Genomic DNA, 27890 nt, shown 5'->3' with positions numbered 1-27890 from the left:
TGCATATGTATTTCTGTATAATTATGACTTAATTGCATTACCAGTAGATTTATCTTTTGCTTATTTAGCCAAGCTCAGAAAATAATGTATTAAGAATGTGCTGATGTTTGTTTGGACTGTGCCAAAGAACAACACGATTAGGAATGCAGTATTCTCACGTGAGTACATACAAGAGGTATATGTAATACAATTTTTACAGGGTTAGCACAGACTTTTCCTACAGGCCAACTTTAAATGCTTGTTTTCAACTGCAGAAATAAAAAACTCTTCAAAGATCAGAAGGGATTCAAGACACAGATCTTTCTATTGTCCATTTTTCTGATTGTTCTTGAAAATCTCAGACATCTTTGCAAAAGGACCTTGATACTTACTTGTCACTTTTAACATTATTCAGGCATCAAGGAAGTGAATTTTGTTGGACCGAGGAAAAGCACTTCATGTTTGAAGTAGCTGTGAGCCACTGAAAAATGCTACTTTATATCTGTTCTCCTGTATCAATGTGGACCCACCTTGCTGTCAGATGCATATTTTCTCTCCAGACTCGCGAAGACACTGTGTCTGTCTTGTTTAACTTCTAAGTCTGAAAGTCAGTGAAATGGGAATGGTCATGCTTTTCAACTGAGTGTACAAGTCAAGGTGAATAGAATGACCCACTTTCACTCATTTTCATGTGAGGTTTCTAGGGGCAATAAAAGCCATTGTCTGAGAAAACAGGGAGGTATCCATACTAGCACATTCAAGAGACTCACAGGAATAAGACTGATTGTTACTAAACTCATGGAACAGTCTCTGGAACAAATTTGTTCCATGTTTACTGATGTACTCTGTCTCTTGTGTGCTCTTCTGGTAATGATATTGATATTTCCTAATGCTCTTAATTATAATACCCAGCCTTTAACTGCTTGGCAATGTGACTGACTCTACATTTCAGCAATGATTTTTCATGCTAGATGTCTACCTCGTGGTTTTTCTTTTCTTTCAGCGTGATCCATACAGTATTTTTCCACCAAGAAACACCAAATATTGTGTTTAGGCAATGTTAGAAAATGCTACATAAAGGCCAATACAAAATGAACTTTTGCTGGATCACGTTTACCTTGTGAAATACTCGGGGATCTCTGGATTAAAGTTCAGTGCAAACAAAGTGCATTTATATTGTACAAAACAACAGAAATTAAAAAAAAAAATCTCAGAATGAAATGTTGATTCAAAAAATATACCACTTATGTTACTAAATATATGCAACATACATTCAATATTCTTTTAGATCAGATTTTTGGTACTGGCTTCATTCTGGTCAGATATTATACAGTCACTTCTCAGAGATTCACAATATTTGTGAAAGGCCCTTCCAATCTCCACTCAGCTTAAATATACCTAACTTTTTCTGGAAAAGACTTTCCTTACTCAGAACTGTATTTCAGTTTCTGACTCCAGGGAAATAATAATAACAAAAAAAGAAAACTGAAAACTGCAGATGCAATCCGTCTTCTTATTGCCATTGTTATAGAAAATGTAGATTTTCATTAAAAAACAAATATTTCTCAATAGCTGTCATCACATAAGACCAACTCTGCAAGGTATTTAAATGAGTAATTGTCTTTGAGTTTGACTTAGATAAATTCTTCTTTTGGATCTAGGCCTAAGTATTTGGGGCTTGACAAGGGTCATTACAATAGAATACTGACTGATATTTCTTTGGAGAAGCAATATACTAAAAGGCCAGGAATATGTGGGAAAGTCACCTGTCCTCATTGCATATGCCTAAGCACTGTGACTGCTGCTGCAGTGAAAAATGGTCTGGAGGTCCAGGATAGCAGGAAGAGGAAATCAATGAGCTGGAACTGGACTAAAGAAGCTGGAAAAAGAGGATCTGGAAGGAGAGAGACTGAGGGTGTGACGGGGACAGCTGAGGGTGACAGTGGTTTATACCACACCGAGAAAGACCAGTTGGGACATACAGTTCCTGCCATGCTAAGTGCTGAACAAACCAAGCCCAAGACTGCAAGTTGTCCATGGAATGAGAAAGCTGTGGTGAAGAAAGGATTAATGTGGCCAGTGACTGACTGCTTGCTGCAAGGGGCTCTCCCTGCAAGGGTGGGGGGTCTGGCCCCAAAATCTCTGATGATGAGAGTGGGGCTTACAGTTATGGACCCTGTTTCTCCAGCCTGCTGCCTTATGTGCTGTCCTCCAGCAGCAAGCAAACCAGAGTAAGGAGGGGGTTCATGGCTGCTGTGCTAGCAAACCCCGATATCAGCCTAGGGGGATCAGCAGTGCTTGCTCATGGAGGCAGGATTACAGGTAGCATTAGTCAAGGCACTGAAAGTGTCGTTTAAAAATGATACTACCAAAGGAAATGGAAGCCTGCCCCCTTGGTTCCTAGCCACACGTTCCCAGACTTCGCCCATCCCATGTACATGCGCACAGGGATGGGCTGGGAACAAACTCTCAGTGGATGGAGAGGTCTGGGCAGTATTCTTTTGGCAGCAGGGCTGTAAACCTCTGTGAGGTTCCCTCAGTTCCTTGTTCAGGGCAGGGTGTTCCGCTTTTCCTGCATTTTCACAGTAGTCAAGGATCTCAGAAGGGTCTCTAGATAGAACTAAAGCCAGAGGGACTCGGGGAAAGCACTGTTATTTGTAAACAGGATGTTTGTAAACAGGCTGTGTCCCAGTCTAAAAATTACTCCTTCGACTGTAGGAGTATGACAGGAAACTATCAGGAGCTGAAGCATTAGAAATCATCCTACTGGAAACCCAACCCGACTTTACCTGTCAGCTTCCTTCTAATCTCTGCCACAGGTCTGCTCTCCTAGAGATCATTCTCCTAAAGATCATATTCTCAGTCAATTAAAGCAGGTAACAAAATGTGCCCCCAGGGCACTTTGTCTTCATTAAGGCTCTACTGACTACAATGGGGAGCAGATTTCTGTTAACAAAGACAACAGATGCATACTGGACAAGACCCAGACCCAGCTTAGTTCCCCTGTAACTATCGAAAGGTTTCTGTATCTTGGCTGTGTAAATTCAATCCCACCTTTTAACAGTTTTGCATAGGCAGGGGAAGGCAACAGGCAGCTCCAGAAAAAAAATTAATTCCATCTTAAGTGCTTTCAGGAGAGACATATTTTCTAATTCCTTCTCCTACAAAAACTATAAAAAGGAGAAAAGATATGTGTCGGGGGGAGTTGTACAGATTTTATTTGGAGAATAAATGTAAAGTTCTTCTATTTGCTTGCCAGTTGTCAGTCCTTCTCAGCACATTTGTGGGATATTTTCCTACTTCCTTTGCAATAAAAAGCTACAAATACCCTTCTAAAGTGCAAACTGAGATTCTCACACAGTTATGTGATTCCAAGAGCTGTGGCTGAAAAAAAAAAAAAACCACCACCAAACTGCGCTAAGCATCAGGATTCTTATTTAAATCTGAAGAGTGCTAGAGACATCAAGTCAACACAACTGAAATTTGAATACTGATTTGCAAACTACTTATAGAGTGAAAAAATGAAAGAGAAAATAAAACTGAAACCCAAATGCTCTAAAAGAAAGGGAAAGTTTGCACATTGGATTACCCCTGAGGAAAACAATGAAGAAAAAAATTACTTTTGAGAAAAAAATTCTCTGTAACAAATCATGTAACTTAGCTCTTAGCAAAATTCATCAGCATGCTGAAAGTCAGTACAAGGCCTATGTATTACAGTGTATTCACAGTGGGGGTGCTAGTGATCACAGAGCTCCTGAGTCAGATTCCCAGAAGAGATGTATTTCCCTCTTACTGAGCAGATGACTCCTGGCATCCTTTCGTTCGTGCAATTTAACAATTTTTCCGTTTATGATTATTAGCCACCTATTTTCGTTGAAAATGGATACTGAAGTGTGACAGCAGTTATCAGCCCAGCTGAACAGCTGTTCACTCCCAGCTCTCTATAAATACAGAATTTCTGAAATAATCTCTAGCACGTGTTGGTTAAAAATTTAAGGGCAGATGAATAATGAATATCAGCGGACACTCCTGCATTAAAATTTAATACTAGCAAAGGAAAATGGAAATAAGACGTTTTCCAGGATTCTGCAGAAGAATTACAAGCACTATTATTTCTCTGCTGAAGTCTTTAGGGATTTTACTGAGAACTCCTACAAACAAGCAAGTGAAAGCAGATGTCTCTGGAACACCTCTCCTAGGAAGAAAGGCTGAGAGATCTGGGGGTGTTCAGCGTAAAGAGAAGGCTCCAGGGTGACCTCATTGCAGCTTTACAATACTTAAAGGGGATTTATCACAGAATCACAGAATCACAGAATCGTCTAGGTTGGAAGAGACCTCCAAGATCGCCTAGTCCAACCTCTGACCTAACACTAACAAGTCCTCCACTAAACCATATCACTAAGCTCTACATCTAAACGTCTTTTAAAGACCTCCAGGGATGGTGACTCAACCACCTCCCTGGGCAGCCCATTCCAATGCCTAACAACCCTTTCGGTAAAGAAGTTCTTCCTAATAGCCAACCTAAACCTCCCCTGGCGCAACTTTAGCCCATTCCCCCTCGTCCTGTCTCCAGGCACATGGGAGAATAGACCAACCCCCACCTCGCTACAGCCTCCTTTAAGGTACCTATAGAGAGCGATGAGGTCACCCCTGAGCCTCCTCTTCTCCAGGCTAAACAACCCCAGCTCCCTCAGCCGCTCCTCGTAAGACTTGTTCTCCAGACCCCTCACCAGCTTCGTTGCCCTTCTCTGGACTCGCTCGAGCACCTCCATGTCCTTCTTGTAGCGAGGGGCCCAAAACTGAACACAGTACTCAAGGTGAGGCCTCACCAGAGCCGAGTACAGGGGGACAATCACCTCCTTAGACCTGCTGGCCACACTGCTTCTTATGCAAGCCAGGATGCTGTTGGCCTTCTTGGCCACCTGAGCACACTGCTGGCTCATATTCAGCCGACTATCAACCAGTACTCCCAGGTCCTTCTCCGCCAGGCAGCTTTCCAGCCACTCATCTCCCAGCCTGTAGCTCTGCTTGGGGTTGTTGCGCCCCAGGTGCAGGACCCGGCACTTGGCCTTGTTGACCTTCATACAGGTGGCCTCAGCCCATCGCTCCAGCCTATCCAGATCCTCCTGCAGAGCCTTCCTACCCCCGAGCAGATCGACACATGCACCTAACTTGATGTTGTCTGCAAACTTACTGAGGGTGCACTCGATCCCCTCATCCAGGTCATCGATAAAGATATTAAAGAGGACCAGCCCCAGCACTGAGCCCTGGGGGACACCACTAGTAACCGGCCTCCAACTGGATTTGGCTCCATTCACCACAACTCTTTGGGCCCGGCCATCCAGCCAGTTTTTAACCCAACAATGCGTACGCCAGTCCAAGCCACGAGCAGCCAGTTTCTCGAGGAGAATGCTGTTGGAAACGGTGTCAAAAGCCTTACTGAAGTCAAGGTAGACCACATCCACAGCCTTCCCCTCATCCACCAAGCGCGTCACTTGGTCATAGAAGGAGATCAGGTTCGTCAAGCAGGACCTACCTTTCATAAACCCATGCTGACTGGGCCTGATCGCCTGGTTGCCCTGCAAGTGCCACGTGATGACACTCAAGATGGATGAGGGGATCAAGTGCACCCTCAGTAAGTTTGCAGACAACACCAGGTTAGGTGCATGTGTCGATCTGCTCGGGGGTAGGAAAGCTCTGCAGGAGGATCTGGATAGGCTGGACCGATGGGCTGAGGCCACCTGTATGAAGGTCAACAAGGCCAAGTGCCGGGTCCTGCACCTGGGGCACAACAACCCCAAGCAGCACTACAGGCTGGGAGATGAGTGGTTAGAAAGCTGCCTGGCAGAGAAGGACCTGGGAGTATTGGCTGATAGTCAGCTGAATATGAGCCAGCAGTGTGCTCAGGTGGCCAAGAAGGCCAACAGCATCCGGGCTTGTATAAGAAACAGTGTGGCCAGCAGGACTAGGGAAGTGATTGTCCTCCTGTGCTCGGCTCTGGTGAGGCCACACCTCGAGTACTGTGTTCAGTTGTGGGCCCCTCATTCCAAGAAGGACATCGAGGTGCTCGAGCGTGTTCAGAGAAGGACAAAGAAGCTGGTGAGGGGTCTGGAGAACAAGTGTTACGAGGAGCGGCTGAGGGAGCTGGGATTGTTCAGTCTGGAAAAGAGGAGGCTCAAGGGTGACCTCATCGCACTCTACAGGTACCTTTAAGGAGGCTGTAGCAAGGTGGGGGTTGGTCTATTCTCCCATGTGCCTGGAGACAGGACGAGGGGGAATGGGCTAAAGTTGCGCCAGGGGAGGTTTAGGTTGGATGTTAGGAAGAACTTCTTCACTGAAAGGGCTGTTAAAGGCATTGGAATAGGCTGCTAAGGGAAGTGGTTGAGTCACCATCCCTGGAGGTCTTTAAAAGACGTTTAGATGTAGAGCTTAGTGATATGGTTTAGTGGAGGACTTGTTAGTGTTAGGTCAGAGGTTGGACTAGGTGATCTTGGAGGTCTCTTCCAACCTAGATGATTCTGTGATTTGGTGTTAGGAGGAAATTCTTCACTCAGAGGGCCATGAGGCCCTGGCCCAGGCTGCCCAGAGACGTTGTGGATGCCCCATCCCTGAAGGTGTTCAAGACCAGGTTGGTGGAGGCCCTGGGCAACCTGATCTAGTGGGTGGCATCCCTGCCCATGGCAGGGGGGTTGGAACTGGGTGGTTCCTTCCAACCTGAGCCATTCTATGGTTCACGATTCTATGGTCTCCATAGATAGAGCTGCAGAGTGCAAAGAGTGCAAAGACATCTTTTCTCTAAGAACTTGTGTAATGTGGAGAAAGTCAATTTCACAGAATTACATATTTCCAAGCTAGCAAAGAACATCTGAGGAATGATGAATAACAGCAAATGCCAATCCATTGCTTCTTTTCTAGGCCAAAGAGCTTTTAGGAAGACATTTAATCTTGATTTCAAGATTTTGTACAGTAACAAGCTGCAAGACCAAGAGGGACTGGCTGATACTGGCTCTGAAAATCTGTTATCTAGTTTAAACAGAAATTAATTCAAGAAATTCCTTTGCCATGGGAAAATGCCTACTGGTCCATGCAGCAGAATGAATTCCCAAAAAGCAAACTTAAGCCTACCTGACAAAGGTCTTGGTGTCCTTGATACATTTCTGAGGCTCTTTGGAGGTAGTCACATGTTCACAGGAGTGTCTTGGGAATCTGGACATCTTTAAAGTCAAGCCCAAAGCAATTATATCACTAAGGGGCATTCCTGCTCACCCACGGCAGTGAGAAGAAATGAGTCAAATTCCGGGATTAAAGACTAAAAACTTAAAGTAGAGACATAGTCACTCCAGCTTACTATGCACAGTTAAGATTATGACACAAGACAGCTTAATTCCCTTTTCAGTTCCTCTCTGCCTAGAAGAGCAGTGGGAAGTCAGGTATTTCTATGGTACGACTCACTTGGAAAATTGCATTTTTCCATTTGCTGTCTTTTTCTCCCCTCCTCTTTGTCTAAGAAGTTTGATTCCAGTTGCCAGTACTTTTAGCTGTGGATCCTAAGGAGTCTGAATGTGTCTTAATGACATTAGCTGTTGTTTAGCAGAGTAGATCAAAGGAAGGGCAGTAGCTGATTGAGGCTGATTTGAATAATAATACAGAAATCTCCTACTTACAACAGATAACCCTATTTGTTGCCTTCACTTTATTATGGCCTCCTGGTTGTCCTGGCTGGCTGTAGTGTGTCATACACAGGTGATAAAGGACGGGATATGCAGGGTTAGTGCAGAAGTAACTACTTCCACACACCAGGTCAGTTAGACACACTTGACGACTTTATCCCTGAATGGTATATTTCACCATTTCCTTGTCCTATAACTTTCAAGCCTCACTGGTATGTTCTCTCCATACTTTGCACCAGCAGTGACTGTGGTACACAGGTAACACAGGTCCTGCACATCAATAAGGTCAGGTCCTAAGAGCATTGCTAAGTATTTAGTAGGTCCTCGGTATGGTTTCTGAAGCATGAATTCAGAGAAATATGACCCTGCTGTCAATTTAGTTCTTCACTTCCCTTGGGAACTGCTACTATTGTTGCAAGGGCAGTTGATACTGTGAAGCTCTGAACACCATGACATTCAGCTCAGTACTATGATAATTACTTTTTAATGTGCTGGACTGTTTAGAAAGAGCAGCTATGAATTCAGAGCCAGAATTATGAATGGATTTTTGCCCAGTGAAAGATGTAAGTTTAGGTATCTGGGGTAGTGATGGTATTTGCAAAGGCTCAAGAGACAACCTAGATTGCTGCCGCCTTTCAGTAAAAGCTAGATGTTTGTTCTGCTGAACTGTCACTGTTTAAAGGTTTTTTTGTTTTGTTTTGTTTTTTCCTAGAACAGTGTTGGGTGTTTGGGACTGCCTAATGTGGCAAAATGAAAATGCATCACACAGAAGGTTTTGCTGCTGAAGTCCTTGGGTAACCCTGAGCTCTGGCAGCACTGGCATTGCTCTTACCTGGGCCTCCAGCTCTTTAGCAGCCTGTTTTTCTGGGGCTGTGGGGCTGCTCAGTTCTGCAGTCTGCTGCATCTCTTGGGCACTGAGTCAGGGACTGAAAGAAAGATGAAGCTCTCAAGAGGCACAGGAGTCTGCAGAATTTACAAAAAGAGTGCAGCAGCACAAGTGCCCACTCATCTCAAAAGGAGGAATTCAGCATTGCTCTGTCTTGTGTCAAGGAGTAATAGAGATGCGAGAGACTAACGGCACCCTGTGCTGAGGCATGGCATCAGCTGGGTATGAGGAAAAACAGGATTCTGGGCCTCATTAACTCAGTGACTTCAACAGGATGATACAGAAATCCAGTGGGAAAAGAAACCCTGCTTTAACTCAGCAGCAATTTGTTTTGTTAGCAAAATATTTTCAAGTGACTGGTGACTAAATGAGAAAGTAGATTGGGTGGGGGTGAAGAGGAGGGTGAAAAATGAGTATTTCAGCAATTATACACATGAAACCAGAGACTGGCTGGATATGCTGCAACACAGTCCAGCTGCCTGACTGTGTAATTAAACTCCAGCCTGTCTGGTTGAAATGCAGGAGGCATTTCTGCAGTGAGGTTAAATTAAGAGTTGGTGATGACAAGCAGACATTATGGAAATGTCAAAATTAGCATGTGCTGAATGAGAGTGTGGATGGCCCAAAGAAGCAGGGAAGGGAAAGTCTGAGGAAGAAAACAGCCTCCTTACTGTGGCTGTTCCTATTTGCCCTCGGCAGAGCCGTTACTCCACCACATAGACAGTTTCAGCCAGTGCTAGTACTTTTTCAAGATGGTTAACATGAGAAGGGAAAGACTGAAAGTAAACTCCTGCTCTGAACTGCTCTGTGGCATTGTCCTCCTTCACCATTAGGTAATGGAGAGAACAACATCTCAAGGAGGGACAAAATTTAAATTTAAGAAGATAGGAGGGTTCCCACAATCGTTTCAGAGCTCCTGGGTCCCCCTGAAGTACAGGGGCTCCTTTGTGTTCAATCTTATCGCTTTCTAACCAGCTGTTGATTTGCCATTTTCATTTTCACCCTGCCTACATTGTTTCTAAAACAAGATGAACAAAATAACTCACAACTGGAACAGGCATTTTTTTGTTTGTTTGTTTGTTTGTTTTGTTTTGTTTTTAACTTTAGAGCTGGTCAGGGAGTTCTTCCCAAAACTCTGGGTTGTTTTTACAAAATGTAGCTTTGTAAAAACTTTGTTAAAATGTTCCAGCCAAACTCTGTAGCTGAAGAATGCACTTAGAATAGTGTATCACCTTACCAGGTATTGTTTCAGATCTCTTTGGACTTGAACATGAGTCTTCAGCATATGAAAATCTGTATGCTGTTGATATATTAACTAAGATGGGAAGATGGGAAGGAGTTTTTGCGCTCTCTCACTGATGGATTCAAAAAGAAAGAAAAGAAAAGAGAAAGGAAGGGAAAAAAAAGAGTATTAATTAATTATTAATGCTGGCCCAACTTCAATATGTTTCATGACATACAATTTTTGGACAAAACTGATCTTCCTCTTCACCCAGGCAAGGAGACTTAAACATAACATTACAGCTGGCAATGGGTTACAGCAAGAACCATCTAATTCCTTGCAACAATTAGCTCCTTTTTAAAGTACTAGCAGCTTGAGTTCTCCCTCATCTAGCAATGCATCTACAGACTACGCTATCTCCCCTGTCTTGAGAGGGGCACCAATGCAGACTTGTTCAAATGACATTATAGAGCTATAGGGAGCACCATCATGAAGGTAAACCTCTCTTGCAGAGCTCTGCTTGCAGTCATGAGCAGCCAAAGGGGAAGGTGCTCATTGTGCCCCCTCCCACATTTCTCTGAGTTTGTCTCTTTAATGTTGATATAGCCAAAATAAACCCAAGGGGAGAAAAAGTCTCTATATTAGAAAATAAAAAGCCTGTCTTGCTCACAGAAATTGCAATGATCACCTGAAAATAAAGGAATAGGCTAAACTGTGTGCAGATGCATACATTCCCTTAATTCTGCATTGTATTAATTTGTCTGTTACCTAATATCATGGACACTTGTTAAAGCAAACGAAGACGTCTGGGAGAGGGAAAGAGATCATTAGCAGGCTTTCAGTGAATGCTAGCTTGTGTCCCAAAAACAAACGGCCTTATTATTTCAGGATTCAGCCACGTCTTGTGTTAAGATGATGGGTAAGAGATGGGTAAGCTGCACAAACCCCATGCCTTTTCCACTTGTCAGGAGGAGATATCCAAGCTAATATCAATTCGAGGCTGAAGTGGGAAAGGGTATAGCTAATTTGCCCAATGAAGTGCTAAAGGGATGAAAGGGACTTTTTTTCTGCTACTTTCCACCACTCTCCTTGAATCTGGATTAACATAATTCATTTCTTTATACAGATACATTTCCTGCATGGGGCTAGAACAGGAAGCACAGTTCTCCTCCTCCACAGCTCACTTGGGAGGGGCTGGGAAACCAAATCCTGCATGCTACAAATTCTGAACCTTGCTCAAGGCAGGGAAGGAAAAAGGAGAGGGAGAGATTAGTCTTCTAGGGAGCCCAGCAAGAGGATCTGCCTCTTGATATTATTAAGGAAGTCACCGAGCAGTTTTTAATAAGATTTTTTTTTTTTAATAAACTAATCACTAGTATTGGATTTTCAAGGATTTCAGAGGGAATTCTTGCTAATTGAGGTGGTTTTTTTTTTTTTTTTTTTTCCCATTAGCAGCTCCGAGCAGGAGCCTCACACACAGGTAGAAGAGCATCACGTATCTTATAAAATCAATAGTGCAGCCAATTAAAAAAAAAAAGATTAGTGTGGCTGTTTCAAATTAGAATTGCTAATTCCTAATGGATCCAGATGTCAAGGCTAGGCAAAAATGTAGGACTCCAGTGTGTTCTAATCTGGTGAAAATATTGGCACGGTTTATGCAACAATGTGGATTCCCACTCTGTTCCCCTCAACAAAACAGCCCCTCGTCTCCTGGAAAGGTCACGTATGCTCCTGTATTTCAGAGCATTTCAAGAAGTGACAGCCCAGTTCTCTGCACTGCTGATAATACAATTCTCTCACAGATGAAGATCATAGTCAAGTGTGTTATGGTATTCTTCCTTGAGCCCAAGAAAATAACTTCTAACTGAAAAAAGAGTTTGGTGGTGGTTATAGCAACCCTCAGAGTTTCATTGACACCATCCCTCCCTCCCCAGGCTGTCTTTTGGTGTGTAATAAGAAGATCAAACATAATCTCCCTGTAGGGGGAGGGCTTTAGGGAAGCCAGGATTTGGTAAGTAAGTACACTGCTGATGAGAACAGAGCAGGACAGCAGGACAGCCCTTTGGGCCACAAGCTGTCATTTCACCATGGTCAGGGCAGGTTTTGAGACTGTGGAATGCAGGAAGTCCAGACCATCGTAGGCATTTCCAGATGCTGTGGCCAAACTCATGCCTGACCAGAAAATGCAAGTGACTACCAGCACAGCACAGGTACCTTTGGAGCATAAATTCAGAAAAGCATTGCTGGAAGAAATTATATGAATCACAGAGAACATGCATGGACATCAAGAGATGGTCTGCTCTGCTGCACAGAGCGCTACAAGAGGCAGAAAGAGAAATGTCCATTGGCTTTATGAAGATGGCCAAGGATCATCTTTACACTATGATCTCTTGCTGGTCTGACAAATCTTCATCACAGAGAAAGTGCCTTACTATACCATAACTGTGAACAAACCACTCAGACTATTTTTCAGATAAAATAAAAAGCATTGCTATTTCTAATACTTCTTACGTGCCTGGGCAACAATTGCAGTTCCGTTTATGGTTGTGGTTGATTTTATTCTCATCATTCACCACGAATAAAACTTACAGCACTTAGAAAACGGGCTTAAGTCTATACCAATTAACTAATGCTACCAGGACTTTAGCAAAAGTGGTCTTAAATGCAGAGTTCAACTCTTTTGGGGGTGTTCGGTTGCTCATGTGAGGATTTAGCACTAGCACTGCGATGGTCTGATTTCAGGTTGAATGGCTCAGCGCTGAATTTTTGAGATCTGGCCCTAGATTTTCAAGCAGGATTTTAGGTGGAAGGAGGAACAAAGTGTCACTGCTGTGATTTTAAAATGGGTCAGAATTTGCCACTGTTTCTAATTGCCCCTGTGGATGGGCTGCAATAAAATAGTCCCAGAAGTAGAAAATAGTGACTGTTGTTTTATGTTCACAGCCTGGCCACACACTCTTTGCACAATGCAAGTTGAATCAACATGAAGATGTTGCGCCTCTTTATTCTATATATTTATACCATTTATTCTATACACACAAAGATCAGCCCACAGTAGAGCTCAGTCATAGGAACTCCCTCTTCAGCCCTCTGCATTAATTATTATCAGAGGTGCTGGAAAACACAATGACAAAATGGTTTTCTGTTAGAAAATATATTCATTTGAACTATTTCATAGGAATGCATTTTTTGGATAACCATTTCTTAGAAGATAAATTAGTAAAAATTATTCCACCTTGTCTCTTTGACTTTATCATATCAAAATGTTCAGTTTAAACACTAAAACTTCCATTTAATTCATATAGAGTTCTGTTTTTTTTTTTGTTTTTTTTTTTTTTGTTTGTTTGTTTGGTTGGTTGGTTTTGTTTTTTTTTTTTTTACACTGTATACAATCATTTTAGCCTTAATTCTGCTGCAAAATTATTTTGTTGTTAGGTTATTTTTTATATTAACAGCCCATTCACAAGTTTTCCATGGCCACATGAGTTCCAAAATCTGGAGCTTTCTGAAAAAGTTGCTCTTGGAAGACTCTGGGTACAGACTCTAGTTAGGCAGCCCTGCTCACTGGCAAACACCAGAAATGCAGCAGGTGTAGCTCCAAACTTCACTGTTAAATAACTCACTGGTGATATTTAATCCCTTAGATCTCCAAACAGGGCTCCTGCAAGCAGAGTGCTTTTATGATAGTGGTCTGCAAATGACAGATGACCCCAAATCAGAGCATGGGGGATGAACAGAGCTAGGTACCAAACTTATCCTGTATGAATTTAGGATGATAGAGTATTAAGGTATTTTTCAGCTTCCACAAAATGACAATACACTTTATCTGCAGGCAGCCAGAGATGGCACCAGAGCAGCTCAGCTGATGGATGTAAGCAAACACATTCCCCTTCCAGCAAGTGAGTTAGAACTGAGAGATGAGTTCCTTTTTGTTTTCCTAATCCTCTTGCTGCATCCTGCTGGGCTGCTCAGCTCCCACTCTGATCATGTAACTGCTGGGCCTGCAAGCCCAGGGACCCTCTTCCTTTCCAGATTTTTTGCCTTCTCTACCCCCCTTTTCTCTCTGCTCAAGGCCCTTGCCCTCCTCCCCTCTTTTTCAATTCCTACTGTGCTTCTCAAGCTGTTTTTTCAAGTGGCACCAGCCTGCTGATTCACTCACTGCTCCATGCAGGGGCTCTTCCAGATGGTATGGCAGGAACGCTTTCTAAACGTATAAGAGGGAGAGGGGACCTTTATCTTTTTGCAGCCAGACACAGCATTCAGACAGTCTCAGGAGAACAAGAACTGTAGCTAGAACTGTGCTATAAACTCTTCCTTAGAAGGTGATTTGAAAGTCCTCCATGTAATTAATTTTTTCATTGTAGTAATTTGGGACTGTGACCAGGCAAGTATCTATACTACAAACCTTTGTCTTATTTCAAGAAATAAAGAAAGAAAACTTGGAGTGAAATGGTGACCGATGAGAAGGAAAGAAGGATCTTCTCAAATATTTTTTTTTCTTTAATAGTACCTATTGAAGTGTAGTCTTTTGATGTGCATGAGTAAATATGTAATCAAGCAGTAAAAGGTCCAAAGTGTCCGTTGCTAATGCCATCCTTACAGCTAATGAAGCAGTTGGAGATGGACGCTGCAGTTTGCCCAGCTAATGGTGTCCAGTGTGCAGTTTTGATTTTTTTTTTCAAGCTTCCTGTCCCTATTCCTCTGCCATCAGAAAAAACTAGCCTGACAGAGCTGGGTAACGGGAGTCATAATGAGTGGAATAGCTACAGTGGTGAAAAGTTTGCAATAAAGCCTTGTCTGTTTCATTTTGGCTCTGAAAGACAGGCTTGTGCCTTGTCACAATGACCCCACCATCTTTTCATACTCTCCTCAAGATACGCTCTTTTTCCTGCTCAGAGGATCAATCACACCATATCCAAAGAGTTTTTCCTACGAATTTCTCATTGAAAGAACAGGATTTCATAAAATTGTTTTGTTATTCTTCCTTTCCCCCAGTCGAAAGTTTTTCTGCCAGCACTCACTTCTAGTCACAACTTCAGGCACCAGGTCAGCAGCCTTTCCTCTCTCTCTGTGGAGAGCTGCAGAACCTGTTAATTGCATTTTAAATGATGCCCTGCAATGTCTGGCAGTCACTGATGGTGCTCAGTTTCCCAGAGTCCTGTCATATCAGAGGTGTCAGACTGGCTATGGAGCAAACTTTCAGGGCAGACCAGAGGCATTTAAAGCTGCAGATTGGGAGGCAGAATGCCCGTCTGTTCCCAGAGGAACAGAAGCTCAAAGCTTTTTTTCAGGGAGGGATCTGGATGGTTTACAGGATTATTTGTGACCAGGCCAGCCCCTCCTTCAAACATTGCTCAGGAAGTGATCTTGAAAAGATGCCCACAAAATCACTTGCCTTGTGTCCACAGCTACAAATCCATACACCTACCAACTGAACCTGCAGCCTTTCCTGACTGCCTTCTTGCTTCAGGGTGCACAGAATGTCAGTCACAGGGTAAGCTTTGAATTTGGGTCTGACTACTGCATAAATATTCATGATAGGTTTTCATGGGGCATTGCCATCATACTGCACCTTACAGGGTAACAGATCCCCAGTCACTTTTACAGCAAATCTCAAAGGAGATTCTAGAAGATGGGGATCCAGGAAGGGGCCTGAGGTCTGGCCATCCAAGCATGAATATGGCCATGGGCCCTTCTCACAGGCTCAGAAGTGCTTAGATCATCCTGGTACAGCAAAGCTCCCTGTTTCCAACCTCACACATCCTACTTGTTAGGCAGAACATGATGGAATAGCCTTTGGACCTTTCTCTCCAAAGTAACACACCTAGCTAGCTTAGACTAACCTAGACTACTACCTTTTAGAAAGCTAAAAATCAAGAGAGATCCTTACCACTCTGTATCAGCCTTAGGCATCGTAATAGCAGGTTTCCTTATGACTGTCTCCCTGTAAAGTGGTGGAAAATAACATTGCAGTGCTGCAAGGTTGAAAGGATACACGAAACAGTGAGCCTCCCAGGCCTTGAGTAATTTCTGAGTGTTTAAGATCAATCAAACATGGCATCACCTGTGTTTGACAGTCTTTTAGCAAGAATACCAGAAACTGTTATAATTTGATTTTCTTTTACTCTCAAATTCCACTTTTCACACTGTATCATTAACCTGGGGGCCGATTTTTGACCAGACAATAAGATAACCTGATACATTGCTTAAAATAGACAAGAGAATCTTACATTGCAGTTTATGTTGCAGTTTCTACAGAAAGCCATTGAATACAAACCTGCAAGAAAATTAATACAATAACTATCTATAAAGACCGTTACAGTGGTCTTGGGGCTGTGTTCTCAAACAACAGAAGAAATGACCCAGGATTAAAGCCACTGTCTATGTCTGAATCTGAGTTTATGCTGCATGCTCCTGGAGTATCTGATTATCTGTGGAGAAGTAGCTCATGCAGTGTATGCATGGGTAACCCATTAGTGTAAGTAGGAGGGACTTAGTGAGTCATATACACATACTTGTTTTAGGCAACATTACCCTAAGTTGTACACATGTGGTATTGTGCATTACAAAGATTTCATTTCTTTTAATTCAGAGCCTTTGGGGCGCTCATCTTTTAAAAACCTCCTTTGGTGGCATTACACATTTACTGTGGATTTCTGACACTTTGAGCTACAGATTGCTATAGACAGATCTATTCTCTTAGTTCCTCCAGGCTTTATGCAAAAGCTGCAAAGGGAAAAGAAAAGTTTCCACTAAATATAGAATCACACTCACTGTTTCAAATTCTCTTCACACATGCTGATTTTCAGCTTTTTGCTACCTGATTTAATTGCATATGCAAGCTGTCCCCCATCTTCCTTCTCACTAAAGTGAAATACAACACCTGGGTTCTCTTACTTTTTAGCACAGCATATAGAACAAGGATGACCAGAAGGGAAACTTCAAAAAAGTTATTGTTCAGTCTTTAGTTTCACATTGCCAAGAAACACAAAACAATTGACTGAGTTGGGTCAAATTCTAAGAGATTTTTTTTCCTCTCTTTGTTTAAATAGTGAATACACATTGGAGCTGTTCTTGGAACTTTAAAGAACTGAAAACATTATTTCCACTACAAATGGCTTCTTGTAGCTCAATATCAACTCTGATCAAGTCCTAGGGGTGGGTTTCTAACCCAGATGTGCTTGGATTCACCATTTACCTCTTTCCTCATGACAGGAATTGATACATACAGCAGAATTTGGCTGGCATAATTATACTACGTAAGTGCAAAAATACAAAAATCAGCCTGCTGATGCCAGCAAAATTCCCAGTATGGATGTTGCTGCACTGGCAACAGACCACTTTTATCAGCTCAAGTCATGGCACCTGGGGGCATTGTATAATGAAGCTGGCAACAGCCATACACTGAGTCTACATGATGAGCATCAGCGTGGTTATGCCAGAGAGAATGTGTTGTACACTAGCCATTATCTCCTTCCCTGGGCTGTTCTGATCTTCAAGCATCTACTCTCAGTTACAGCCACACAGCATGTTCCCTGTGAATGGATTATTCAGCTTTAGCACAGCATGCTCTGAGGCCATGGAGAATTCAGTCTCTGGTTTCCTCTGCTGCTACTGGAGCGGCACAATGCAGCAAGAGCATTATGAATTTGACCCTCTGAAAATCCACCCACAGAAGTGGTGTCTGGCCAAAGCAGCACACTCATGACAGGGGGTGTGAGTGCACTGCCCCATAACTTGCCACTTCCATGCTGTGTAGTGATTCATTGCAGGTATAACCTTAAGTCACCTAAGACTAATTAAACAAAAAGGGCCAAAGCTAGCTTTGGTTTCTAGTTGACCTTAGTGTTAGGAAATATGTGGAGGCAGCATTCCCATTAGTAGCCAACACTGCTTGCAGCATGTCAGAAAGGTCCCCTTCAGGTTCCATCTCAATATTCAAGCTGATGTCATCAGTTTCAGTCCCTCCAATTTGAGCTGCAGGAGGCAGAGTAGCAAATGTTAGCTTGTCCTCCTTGAGAAGGTCCTAGAAAAGACTTCCTCCCCATTGCAACTCCCGCTAGATCTCTCCAAGCTCTCCTGCAAGTTCCCCACTCAATATTCATATGTGAGCAGTTGCCATCAGTTATTACATTTATGAATAAGATTCATAAAGGTTCATCTTGCAGTTAGTTGCCATAACTTCTAACACTTGCAGGGAGTCACCCATGGGAACATACAGCCTTCCATTTCTGCCCAGTAATTAATTGCTTAAGCAATTGAATGTCCCAGCAGTTCCTCAGTAAAGACTCTTAGTGCAGGAACAATCACTATTAATCTGCAACCTACGATAATACTGACTCCATTCTGCAGCCATGTGAAGGACACAAATAATGGCTGAGCATTTCCATGATTACACTGTTTTCTATGCAACTACACTCTTATTACATTGACTCTTTTATGCAGATGAATAGCAACATGCCTGAAAACATAAATAACCCCAGCTCTTCAACACGAATAGTGTGTCTGAAACTTTGCTACCCTTCTCAGCTGCGTAATAACTGTGATGGGAATGAGAGCTGCTACTGACATGGTTTTTCCAGGTGGAGCCAAGGGTGCAGAGCTCAGCAGCTACTTCAATCATGTCTCACTCAACTCTCCTGCAGCAGTCACACCAGCTCCTTCAGAGCAGTTTCAGTCAATGCAGAAAGCGTGAAGGAATCCCCCCCACACGAAGGCTTTGCGTATTAGTGGTGTGCTTACAATTTAAGGGTTTTCTTCAGAATTTTCTTAGTTTCCTCACCAGAACCCCCCCCATATCTTTCCCTGAGGAGCTGCCTCCTGAGCTTCCCTGAGTCGGGCTCCAGCCTGTATGGCTGCATGGAGTTGATGCCCCTCTGACACAGGATCTTGCACTTTATGAGGATCTGGTCAGCCTCCTTCTTGCCCAGATGCCCCCAGATAGGGACCTTACCTTCCAGCACAGCAATTACTCCCTACAGCTTAGGGTCGCCTGCTTTAGCCAACAAAAATGACAGGAAATAAGAAAGGCTTCTAACAGTACATAGTGTGCAGAAGGGCTAAGTAGAACACAGGCCCTTTACTCAGCAAAACAGCAGCCTAGCCCTAAAAAGCAGTATGGAACATACTGAGGTACTCACTATTTTTTTGCCTCCGTTTTCACTGCTAAGGCTTGTTCTTGAGCCTCCAAAGCTCCCTTGACTCCTAGGGGATTGTGGAGTAAAGAAACAACCAGGAAAAGAACTTGTGGGTTACTTAATCCATTTAAAGAAGGGGACAGGACAGGACGTACCTTCAGGACAATCACTATCCAAGGGCACAGCGCTGCCCCCCCCCCCCAAACCCCTCAGGCGCCCCGGGGCTGCCTCACGCCCCGACGGAAACAGCGCGCGAATAGGCCCCAGCCCCAGGCATTTAAACTGCTCTACCACTCCCTGTTCGGCGCCGTGTGACTGTCACGCAGCTGCTGCTCGGCCTGAGGCGGTGGAGCCGAGGAGGCGGCTGGGGGGCAGGAGTTGAGGAGGCAAAAGAGGTGGGGTGAGCCCGAGCCTGGCCCCGCCGCCTCAGCGCTAAGAAGCCCTGAGCCCTCTGTGATTCCCAGCGCCGCCAGTCTCCTCGGAGTTTTCGCTACTGCCTTCCATATAACATATTAGGACACATAACGGGAGGGTTATTTCCAGTCCCTCTGTTAACCTCTTCTACTTCAGCCTTGTTTCTGGTGTCGGGTGATAGTACAAGTCCAGGCTGGGTTTGGCATCAGAGTTGTGAAGTACTTCTCAAAGACCAAGTATTTTTTGAGGTATTGTAAAACCCTTGTGAACAGGAATCACAGAATTGCAGGGGTTGGAAGGGACCTACAGAGATCATCGGGTCCACCCCCCCTGCCAAAGCAGGTTCCTTAGAGCAGGTTGCACAGGTAGGCATCCAGACGGGCCTTGAATATCTCCAGTGAAGGAGACTCCACAACCTCCCTGGGCAGCCTGTTCCAGTGCTTTGTCACACTCGCCACGAAGAAGTTCTTTCTCATATTGGTGCAGAACTTCCTGTGCTCTGTTTTGTGGCCATTGCCCCTTGTCCTGTCCCCAAAATTTGCTTTGGTTCTGCCAGTCTCCTGTGAGGTGCTCCAGTTGTCCTTAAAAGAGTTTCTTTCAGGAGCTGCTATCACCTGAAGGACATTCATCTTTGCTCAGCATCACCTGCCTTCCACCAAATGCACTCCCTTGAAGAATGTAATTCTTTTCTTTCCAGCTTCACAATGGACAGAGGGTTCCCAGCATTTATTCTGAGTGTTTCTTCTGTGTAAAGACCCTAGTTACTGGCCACGTGGAGAAGCAGCTAGCTGAGGGCAGCTGAAGGGGCCACCTAGCAAGGAGATGCCAGTGCCTGAAGTTCCACGGTGCCAAGTCCTTTGCTTTGGCTCTCCACGAAAGCTAACAAGGTGTAATGAGCCTTGGTCTGAGTTATTTTCTAAGTTTTCAACTTTACACTCATGGCACAGTGGCTAGAAGTCATAGGGAACCTGAGATAAGGTGTGTTTAGATCAGAAAGTGCTTGAAGGTCCAAGCATTCAAGTGAACTTTATAACATTGCTGGAGACTCAGTGTTGTGGAACCATATGGGGCAGTTTTAATGTAAATGCCTTAAGGATTGAGAGCATGCAAGCAATAGCAAGAAGGAGCAAGCCCCAGGCTACACCTTTACTAGTATGCAGCTTCTGAACTGAATACAACTGCATAGAAGGCTCCAGAGAAAGCCATCCCATGCTTCATGAACTGGTTCAAAATTACAGCAGGCTTGGGTATCCCCACTGCATTCTGCACTGGAGATGTGCTCTGGATACTCAGAACTCTGCAGGAGAAACTGCCATCCTCCCACACAGAGTTGTTTGCACGCTCAAAGTTGGAGCAGCTCATTTGGAACATTTGGGCTTTGTTCTTCTTGCTGTCTTTTTCAAGAATCATGGCCTTTTGGTTCACTTGTACTAACACTATCTGTTTAACAAGACAAGTTGAATTATGGGTGTTTTCCACAACATCCTCTAAAATCCATGTCTTGAATGCGTAAGCCGATCTCCTGTATAGGTAAAGTGCTCAGCAATGATTTAAGAGGGCAGCAATTACTCGACACATCTCTGAAGGCTAAATGGAGCAATATGCTGGTGTTTTAAGTCTCATCCAGAGCTCATTTCATGTAAAGAGCAAGAAGCCTGTTTCTGAAGGTTGCCAGCTGCAGAAGGAGCCTCAGGACCAGCTGAAGTTGCAGACAGTAACAAATTAATCCAGCCACTGGCTGTTCATGCAAGGGTGGGGAGCTGATGCAGGAGGATGGCTGGATTACTGGTTAGTATTGGGGTGTGGAGTGGAAGGGTGGAGTGAATGAATAGTCCTGGGTATAGTTCTCTTCTGTTGTAAACCTTTCCCCAGAGTATAGTTTGCAAGCATTGGTGTTGGGATTGTGCTGTTCCTGTTTGTGGGTACATCTGGGTATTTCCAGCGCAAGTTGGAGGTTCAGCTTGGGGCTTGAGAAATTGTTATTCAAAGAGGCAATTATGTTAAACATTTAAGAGCTTTCCAAACAGCACAGCTGCTTAGTTGAATTTATTCAGACAATGAAAATCTATTCAAAGTCTGACAACTTTTTCCCCAATGGTAAGTACTGATAGAAAGTACCAGATGGGCAAGCTGGATAACTGAGGGGTGGGCAGGGGGATTGTCTAAAGGAGAACAGAGTCTTGAGATTAAAGTACTGGTGGGCTTGGTGATTTGGTTGCAGTGTGTGTCTCTGACAAGTTTATGTGACCTTTGATAAATGACTTGGGATCTCAAGTGCCAGTTACCTGCCAGATCAGTTAACCTCAGCTGTAACCGCATAGGAAGAGTGGATACACAATGGAGAGAGTGAGAAGCTTCAGGAATGCAGTCTGAAAAGTACAGGTACTAGGAAGGGTTCTAGTTCCTTCCAGTGTTGCCAACAGCAATATATTATTGTCACAAAATAACGAGCACTTCCAAGAGCTTTTACTTGGAGCAAAGCATTAGCGACATGGTGTGGTGTCATAGTGCTTGGAAGGCTGATTCAGATCTTCCCTGTTGCTCATACCTGGAGATAAAGAGCTGTGATGCTATTTCAAGTCTGGCTCCACAGCCATATCTTACATTTTCCAGACTCTGGGATCTTAAAACTTTAATGCTGAAGGGCTTGAAATGCTTAGTTTTGTCTACTGATGTATCATGTAAAAGTGTGGCCCTTAGCTAATTCTCTCCCAGCTCACAAAAAACCTGACTGTCATCGTGCTCTGGAGCCTGAGGCTTCAGTGTCATGGCTTCAGGCTCTGGGTAGGACACCTAGAGGTGCTGCCTGTTCTTCTCAGCTGATCATATCCTGTGCTTGCTCTTGTGTGTCTGAAGCACGGAAGATGAGCAGCTGATTCCAAAGAACTCTTTTAAGACATTACGAATGCTGACCTTGGCAGTGCCTGAACAGAGGGAGCTGCTTCTATTGTCCATCTGTCAAGACACGTGGTTTTTTGAGCTCCCACTGCTGCTGGGAGAGCTTTCTCTAGGTGCAGTCACACTGACACTGCACCGGCTGGCGCAGGCTGACTCTGGATGTGAGAGGAGCATGTGCAGGGATCGAGGAGGAGGAGGGTGACCAAAGGGAGGTGAAGAAATATTCTGGAAGGAGAGGAAGGAAATGGGTTGGTGTCCATAATGTCTCAAACTCCATCACTATGATAGTGCCTGTAACTGGAAGTGCTTCTCACAGCAAGAGGATTGGGCTTTCCTGGTTACAAGAGTGAGCTCAAACAATGAGATCTTGACTGGCTGGTCAGTACTAAGTAGCTCTTATTGGTTCCGAATGGTTTTTGAAGGGTACTAGAAACATGAGTGCTATGTACACTGCAATTTTGCTGAGTTTTGCAGTTCTTGTTGCATGTGCTGGTCATGTGCACCACTCTAAAGGGGCTTCAGTATAATTCTAGGTAGTTCTTCAAAGAAGTCTAATCGTATTCTGAAAGCAGGTAAGGAAAGAGACCCTTCTTGGCTAAGCCTGAATTTGTATTGCACACTCTTTCCTTCAAAAATTTCTGCAGCAAGATGATCTCTAGCTTGCAATTTTAAGAAAAGAAATATCAGTGCTAATATTTTCTCAGCTTTTTTTTTATTTGAAACAAAGCAACAGAAGTTAAATTACATGTATTCCAAGTCCCAGCTGCAAAGTTTCTTCAATATTTAATTTAGAAATACTCTCCATAGGGCTGCACAATAACAAAGCTCTGTGTTGCCTGCAGAAAGATTACCGGTGTTGGCTATTTGAAATAGCACATACAGCTTGGCTTTTAAATCTCAGCTTTCATTCTGGAGTGGCAGGAGTTGCTGGGTTACAGGAGTTGCAATGCTGGACTAGCCCATGAGCAGTTTAGCTCAGAATCTTGCTGGAATAGGTTGGTAGCAGGTCATGTCTGCAGGAACAGGAGCTAGGCGGGGCTGGGGAGTAATGGTGGTAGGGCTTCTGCCTCCTGCAAGACTCATAATGGCTTTCAGCAGTTTGAGACCAGTCTGCTAGGAGGTGTAATGATGGAAAAAAAGGAAATGTGCTCCAAAACCCCACTGCAGATGGAAAGCCAAAGGGAAGGACACCCTCATCCATGGACCCCCATCTTTTGCAGGTGATTTTTCTTGTCATCCCAAACTGTTCTGGGATCAGACACTAAGTTTTGCTCTATAAGGAACTCAACTTTGTTCACCTTGTGAGAAAACAGCAGAGTACCAGTGTCCTCTTGTACCATCAGTGATGTATGTGTGCTTGGATTTAATGCCATGTCCTGGACTTTGAGTGACCTTGGATGGTCAGTTGAAGTAACATTTTCAAAAGTGCACTGTTCAAGTGATGCAGCCTCTCAAAACTATTGTAGGTCTGAATTCCTGTTGCTACTGGTATTGCAAAAACCCAGGCAAAGCTCTCTAAAGTAGTTTTCAAAAGTGTCTTTGAATTTGCAGACAAGGAAAAAAAATGGACTGAGATGAACTGAGGGTGATTTAATCAGCTTAGTGAATAATGTATTCTGTGGGTAGGAATTTTATCTAGGAAGGACATAGCCTGATATTCAGCTGTGAATTTTTAGGACTTCCATGAAAACGTCATTCCAACCACATAACTTTCTTGCTCACAGGTTTGATGCCTGTTTTGCAGAACACTACCGTTATAGGCATGGCTATCAACTTGGGGTAATCTTTTTTTCTGATGTTATGCTCTAATTTATAGAGAAATTTCTCATGTACAGGCAGTCATTTAGTTTACATTCTGTAGATCGCTGAAATGAGCCCTGCTAACCTCACCATCCACCAATTTCTGCCTTTGCATACTACTTTCTTGTCAACTCACATTTCAGAGCTGTTAAGTTACAAGGCTTTATTTGGCATTTGGATAAAACTGCAATCAAAAGAAAATCTTTGTTTTAGCATCTTTTGCTTGTTCCTGTACATCACAAAAGGTCGGGGGCAGTTACTCCCATTAGAGTGCTCAGTCCCAGAGCAAGCTAATCTTTCCTGCACACATTTCAGAACCACCTGGCTCTGAACAGTAAGCTAGAGGTGGAACTAATCTTTCCAAAAATGTTCTCAGAGCAGGGAAAAACTGCAAGGAGTACAGTAATTGAAAAAAGTGTCTTGAACGGATCCTTCCTTGGTAAGCTTTGTAGTGGACCTGGAATAAAAATCAAGGCACTGGGAATGGAGGCACTGCGTTGCAATGGGAAAGACTGAGCTAGTCACCTAGCCACACTTCACAGTCAAATGAGAGGACAGGGCATTTTCCAAAGCTCTTTGGGGCATCTAAGCACCCTACTGAACTTAGATTTGAGTCTACCTTAGAATGAGAAGTTGTCTGCAAGCTGCTGGACTCCATATGGTTATATTGTAGGTATCTAAACCTAATGGAGAGAAATCCTGGCCTCAGCATGAAGACAGCTCTATTGGTACAAAAGCCTTTTAAATGGGAGGAACTTCTGGAAATAGAAATAAGATTTACTGGAAATATGCCCTATCAACTGAGATACTTGTCAACAAAGTAGGACCATGGTTCCCATGCCAAAGACTGGTCATAGGGAAATCATAATTTTTCTGAGTGTCATTAGGGAAAAAGAAACTGAGAGATCTGAAATAGGTGGTAGGCCTGTGTTCCACCAATTTTAAGTCAATTGCCTGGCTCAAATGGGGTCTCTGAACATGTCTGTGATCTATGAGAAAGAGGGTTGAAGCCACAAAGCCTCTATTCTTGGTGACGTAGCCTGGATGTTTAGCAACCTCGGCAGGCATCCCAGGCACCGCAAGAGGAGGAAAGAGTCCCACTGATAGGAGGCAGATGATCACAACAGTCCCAGGAGAGTGGCAAACTTGAGCTATTACCCCCGTTGTGTCCTCCAAAGCCATCTGTGTTTGCAGCCCTTCTAAGGACAAGCACTGCAGTGAAAGCATATGTGTTTTCCATTGGTACGACAGCTCGTGGTGAAAATAGCTGGGTTGTTAACAAGACAGGCAGATGGCAAATTTGCTACAATATCATGATTACTGTACTTCAAAGAGATAATCAATAATCAGGCAATTAGGGTCTTTTTAATTCAGAAGCAGACTTTGAGACACTTAGGGGGATGCATTTTCAAAGCATCCTTCTGAGATAGGGGGTTGGAGTTTCTGTATTCTGAATTCGGGAGGAATTTCTGCACAAACCTCCTCCAGATCACTGAGTACATACCTCTTAATTGCAACTAATTGTACACAAAAGTAGCTGATGTGCAATATGTTTACATTTTATTCACTGTTACATTTTATTACATTTCAGAGTGAATGTCTCAACTTTTCCTGGTTTCTCCTTTTTTTTTTTTTTTTTTTGTAAGACTTCTTATTTTGTATTTTTAACTTTTACAGTTAGTGATGCCTTGCATCCTATTACTTGTGACCTGAACGTCAGTGGCCTCAGGTTGTGTCGGGGAGGCTTAGATTGGATATCAGGAAGAGTTTCTTCATGGAAGGGATGGTTGGGCACTGCAACAGGCTGCCTAGGGAAGTGATGGTGTTTCTGTCCATGGAAGTATTTAAGAGATGTGTGGATGTAGGCTTAGGGACATGGTTTAGCTGTGGACTTGATAGTGTTAGGTTGGACTTGATGATCATAAAGATCTTTTCCAACCAAAACGATTCTTTGATTCTGTGACTGGTTTATAATTACTTTGTGACGCAGGACCAGTAAAAATTGATTGTCTCAGAAATGTTTTTGATGGCATTACTTGATGCTGACTTCAGCTTTCTAAGATCAGACTCAACTTGCACAGTCAAGGGTCATTATTTTGCTTTCCTAGTGCCCTGTAATTTAGGGAGAGAGACTGGTAACTATACCCTGGGGATTTATATGATGGAACTTACTTGGTTTTAGAGCACTGTCCTTATTGCTCCACATGTAATTGGATAGAGAAAATTATTTGGAAACCAAGGTAGAGGACTGTGCTTTTGCTTCCATTGCAGGAGGAAGCGGCACCTTCGTAACCTCAAGACCAAACTTATTTGCACTACTTTCTATCTGCAGAGAGGAGCCAGGTCTATAATATTCGGATGCTTCAAATATTTACTTAAATTTAAATTTGTGGGGAATAAAACTTTAATGTACACATCAGCCTCTCAGGCAGAGTTATAAGGAGACTTGGCATGTGGAAGTTAAACCAGACAAATTTAGATGAAAAACATAATAAGCATAGTAAAATATAAATGTTTATCATGTTCTTCAGACTTTGGAACAATTTACTAAGGGGCAGCATTGGATTTTCAATCACTTGCAATTTTAAAGTAAAAAATTACTTTTTCCCATAAAGATATTTTCCAGTTCAAATACAAAATTTTTAAGTTAATATGAAAAGTCATAAAATTAACAATCATAAAGTATATAATTGTACTATGCAGAAAATCAGATCTGATGTTCTTACAGATTCCTTTTTTCTCTGAAGTCTGTGACTTGCTTGGACACAAAATGTTTCCCTGTCAGCTGTTACCTATGGGATTTGTATTTTGAATTATTTCTCTCCTGTTGAGATTGGCTAGTTATCTACAGAAGTTCTGTTTTGTATGAGCTTTCCTCTAAAAGCCCCTTTTGCAGCATATCGTGCAGTCTGTGCATTTAGGGACTTTAGTCTAGTGAGAAGAAAGTCTTTCTGGGAGAATCAAGGCATCTGGCTTTTGAACAGTGTCCCATAGCAATAACTTTTCAGGAGGATCACTGCTGGCCCCATTTAGGCCATGACATGTTAAGACGACATGCTTGAAATGTCCTTTTTAGTCTGTAAATACACAAATGCACAAAACTTCGGTTCTGGGATTAAAACAAATCTTCAGGTGTCTGAATTTTTGAGTACTTGTATTTTACTTTAGCTTTAGGTGAACTCACCGATGGCAGTATTTTTAGTCACAGGCCCTTTTCCTCTAGAATGATGTTTTGAATGATGTCTATCTGTATTTTGCTGAACTCTGCTCCAGATATTCCCACAAACTCAAAAGTGAGAATCCATAACTCTTTGGCTTGTTACAAGAGTCAGGGAGCAGCTCTTACCTCGATTAACTCATTGTTGATGAGGTTTTTGCTCTGTATCAACATGTTCCAAAATAAGCAGGGTTTTGTTAAATACTGTGCCATCTTGAACCCGCCATTATTGGAGTTCAGTTTGCACTTTTATGAAATGCCTGATACACCAGTCAAAAAATACATTAGCCCTCTTACTCCAATTACATACACAGTAGGTGCGTTATTGGCAAAGCAAATGGATGGTGAACTTTGCATCCCCAAAGTAGCCTCTCTTCTGTCAAGTGCTCCTGACTCTTCTGTATTCTGTTCATCATGGATAATGTGCTCTCTCCCTGAGATGCATTTAAACAGACATACTCTGCCTGTGGAGTGGGAGTAATGTTGCATGTCAGCCTTTAAAAAGCAATTTGGAGCAACTCATTGCATCACAGCGCCCGGGTTCTGGGCACCCTGGAAAGCTCTGTTACAGCCTGTGCAAAGCTTGAAGGCTGTAACAAAGGTTGAATGCTTGAGCCAGAAACTGCTAAGTCATGAGTGTGAATCATTTCAGCAAAGATGGTGACTT

General features: G+C 43.2%; 1 protein-coding gene and 1 long non-coding RNA gene across 5 annotated transcripts in view; one reads left to right on the top strand and one right to left on the bottom strand.

Moving 5' to 3' along the window:
• ASIC2 (acid sensing ion channel subunit 2) overlaps positions 1-27890 on the top strand; it is a 514654-nt gene that overhangs the window by 95587 nt on the left and 391177 nt on the right. The gene's annotated exons all lie outside the window — the stretch shown is intronic.
• LOC121059597 lies at positions 412-17734 on the bottom strand. Its single transcript, XR_005814586.1, has 3 exons — positions 17599-17734; positions 14779-14844; positions 412-580 (listed from the first exon to the last, which is right to left on the bottom strand). It is a non-coding gene; the product is annotated as an uncharacterized LOC121059597 (long non-coding RNA).

This window comes from Cygnus olor, chromosome 25 (assembly GCF_009769625.2).
Source record: "Cygnus olor isolate bCygOlo1 chromosome 25, bCygOlo1.pri.v2, whole genome shotgun sequence".
NCBI classification, from domain to species: domain Eukaryota; kingdom Metazoa; phylum Chordata; class Aves; order Anseriformes; family Anatidae; genus Cygnus; species Cygnus olor.
The sequence above is the reverse complement of the archived record's forward strand: the minus strand, read 5'-3'. Positions and strand labels throughout refer to the sequence as shown.